This window comes from Eriocheir sinensis, chromosome 23, assembly GCF_024679095.1.
Source record: "Eriocheir sinensis breed Jianghai 21 chromosome 23, ASM2467909v1, whole genome shotgun sequence".
NCBI classification, from domain to species: Eukaryota; Metazoa; Arthropoda; class Malacostraca; order Decapoda; family Varunidae; genus Eriocheir; species Eriocheir sinensis.
Window position 1 is genome coordinate 2,564,551 of NC_066531.1, and position 3,623 is coordinate 2,568,173.

General features: G+C 48.4%; 1 long non-coding RNA gene across 1 annotated transcript; it reads right to left on the reverse strand.

Moving 5' to 3' along the window:
- Positions 1 to 431: 431 nt before the first annotated feature.
- On the reverse strand, positions 432 to 1,196 carry LOC127002404 (uncharacterized). The gene is made up of 2 exons (XR_007756156.1): positions 783 to 1,196; positions 432 to 686 (listed from the first exon to the last, which is right to left on the reverse strand). It is a non-coding gene; the product is annotated as an uncharacterized LOC127002404 (long non-coding RNA).
- Between the last annotated feature and the right edge of the window lie 2,427 nt (positions 1,197 to 3,623).

Genomic DNA, 3,623 nt, shown 5'->3' on the forward strand with positions numbered 1-3,623 from the left:
GCGGTCATTTTAACACAGGAATATATAAAAAGAAAACCTTCTGTGTCATGAAACCATACATTGACATCACTAATTATGACATCGAATTATAGGAACAAAATATATACAAACTCTCCATTAGGTGTATCCAGCGAGCGACAGTGTTTGTATACCCAGACTTAGCCGGCCGCTGCGATTGGCACGGATTTCGCCTTCACTGGTAGCCTGGTAACATACACTCCCAGGTCTTTCTCTGCCTCTGTGGTGGATAGTGGAGTGTTTCCCATGTGGTATTGGTGTGCTGGATATCCCTTCACTGGTAGCCTGGTAACATACACTCCCAGGTCTTTCTCTGCCTCTGTGGTGGATAGTGGAGTGTTTCCCATGTGGTATTGGTGTGCTGGATATCCCTTCACTGGTAGCCTGGTAACATACACTCCCAGGTCTTTCTCTGCCTCTGTGGTGGATAGTGGAGTGTTTCCCATGTGGTATTGGTGTGCTGGATATCCCTTCACTGGTAGCCTGGTAACATATGCTCCCAGGTCTTTCTCTGCCTCTGTGGTGGATAGTGGAGTGTTTCCCATGTGGTATTGGTGTGCTGGATATCCCTTCACTGGTAGCCTGGTAACATACACTCCCAGGTCTTTCTCTGCCTCTGTGGTGGATAGTGGAGTGTTTCCCATGTGGTATTGGTGTGCTGGATATCCCTTCACTGGTAGCCTGGTAACATACACTCCCAGGTCTTTCTCTGCCTCTGTGGTGGATAGTGGAGTGTTACCAAGGGGGATTGGTGTGCTGGATACCTTCACTGGTAGCCTGGTAACATATGCTCCCAGGTCTTTCTCTGCCTCTGTGGTGGATAGTGGAGTGTTTCCCATGTGGTATTGGTGTGCTGGATATCCCTTCACTGGTAGCCTGGTAACATACACTCCCAGGTCTTTCTCTGCCTCTGTGGTGGATAGTGGAGTGTTTCCCATGTGGTATTGGTGCGCTGGATATCCCTTCACTGGTAGCCTGGTAACATACACTCCCAGGTCTTTCTCTGCCTCTGTGGTGGATAGTGGAGTGTTTCCCATGTGGTATTGGTGTGCTGGATATCCCTTCACTGGTAGCCTGGTAACATACACTCCCAGGTCTTTCTCTGCCTCTGTGGTGGATAGTGGAGTGTTTCCCATGTGGTATTGGTATGCTGGATTTCCCCTCACATTTTTCTTCACTAAATTGTAGCAGCCACTCTTTGTTCCACTCCTGTAGCTTGGTGATGTCTTCTTGTAGGAAATTCGCATCCAATGGGTTAAAAATTTCATAAAACCGAAAGGCAGATTCATCAGGCTCTCACGAGTTGTTATTTAGTGTTCATGATGCAGAGGTCTCGCCAAAGTACCGCCAGGGTCATAAAACTACCCATGGACGTGCCCACAACTCCCACGAAGGCCTTGTCAGATGTGTGTGCATGGGGGGCTAAATGTTTGAGCATACTACCCCTAATGTACTGCATGCCTCCAACTCTCCTTTGGCCTCACAACATAAGACTTTCTACTGTACCTCACCCCTATGCTGTCCAAATCCCTTATGCAAGAGTTAACCCGTATCTTCAATCCTTCATCCCTTTTGCCGGTAAACTTTGGAATAACCTTCTTTTATTCTGTATTTCCACCTTCCTACGACTTGAACTCTTTCAAGAGGGAGGTATCAGGACACTTTTCCAACTGTTTCTGGATCCTCGTTTTGAATTATCTTCCACTTCTCATTTGGAAGCAATATCTGTGCAAGCCTTTTTCAGTTTTTCATTTGCTCTGAACTTCTTTCTCTGGTGTGAAAAAATTACTTGAAATTAAAATATCTTTCATAGTGACGGGAGTAAAGTTTCGTACATGGCGGGAAAAATGTTAAAACGTTAAGTTAATCCTACAAGTGCTGCTTTTTTCCAATCATTTTCTTCTGGTTTTCGCTTCATCAAATTAGGGAGTGACTACATCATTGCAACGAATACAAAAATCACTGACACACACACACACACACACATACACACACACTCAGGAGAGGCGGTGGATGAGTGGTTACCGTGACGGCGCCGCGTTCGCCCCTCGCCGGGTACCACAAGCTGGGATTTTTCAGTCACCGCCGAGTGGCTTAAAACTACCCACATGCTGTCCTGAAGACCGCCCATCAACCCGGACTCTAGATTCTCTCTCCAAAAGACTTCTGCTATTTCTCTATTCATTTCTACTTTACTTACTTAATCCTCATATTTCTGCCCATGGACCCCCTCTGTCTCTATTCTGTTTCAGCCATAGCTCTCATCCCTTCTACTCTACCCTCATTTCTGTGCCCGTGAACCCTCTCTGCCATACCTCTCTTCCCTTCTATTCTACCCTCATTTCTGTGCCCCTGAACCCTCCCTGCTATACCTCTCTTCCCTTCTACTGTACCCTCATTTCTGTGCCCGTGAACCCTCCCTGCCATACCTCTCTTCCCTTCTACTGTACATTCATTTCTGTGCCCGTGAACCCTCTCTGCCAAACCTCTCTTCCCTTCTACTCTACCTTCATTTCTGTGCCCCTGAACCCTCTCTGCCATACCTCTCTTCCCTTCTACTCTACCTTCATTTCTGTGCCCCTGAACCCTCCCTGCTATACCTCTCTTCCCTTCTACTGTACCCTCATTTCTGTGCCCGTGAACCCTCTCTGCCATACCTCTCTTCCCTTCTACTCTACCCTCATTTCTGTGCCCCTGAACCCTCCCTGCTATACCTCTCTTCCCTTCTACTGTACCCTCATTTCTGTGCCCGTGAACCCTCTCTGCCATACCTCTCTTCCCGTCTACTGTACCCTCATTTCTGTGCCCGTAAACCCTCTCTGCCATACCTCTCTTCCCTTCTACTGTACCCTCATTTCTGTGCCCCTGAACCCTCCCTGCTATACCTCTCTTCCCTTCTACTGTACCCTCATTTCTGTGCCCCTGAACCCTCTCTGCCATACCTCTCTTCCCTTCTACTGTACCCTCATTTCTGTGCCCCTGAACCCTCTCTGCCATACCTCTCTTCCCTTCTACTCTACCTTCATTTCTGTGCCCGTGAACCTTCCCTGCTATACCTCTCTTCCCTTCTACTGTACCCTCATTTCTGTGCCCCTGAACCCTCCCTGCTATACCTCTCTTCCCTTCTACTGTACCCTCATTTCTCTGCCCGTGAACCCTCCCTGCCATACCTCTCTTCCCTTCTACTCTACCCTCATTTCTCTGCCCCTGAACCCTCTCTGCCATACCTCTCTTCCCTTCTACTGTACCCTCATTTCTGTGCCCGTAAACCCTCTCTGCCATACCTCTCTTACCTTCTACTCTACCCTCATTTCTGTGCCCGTGAACCCTCCCTGCCATACCTCTCATCCCTTCTACTCTACCCTCATTTCTGTGTCCGTAAACCCTTTCTGCTATACCTCTCTTCCCTTCTACTGTACCCTCATTTCTGTGCCCCTGAACCCTCCCTGCTATACCTCTCTTCCCTTCTACTCTACCCTCATTTCTGTGCCCGTGAACCCTCTCTGCCATACCTCTCTTCCCTTCTACTCTACCCTCATTTCTGTGCCCCTGAACCCTCCCTGCCATACCTCTCTTCCCTTCTACTGTACCCTCATTTCTGTGCC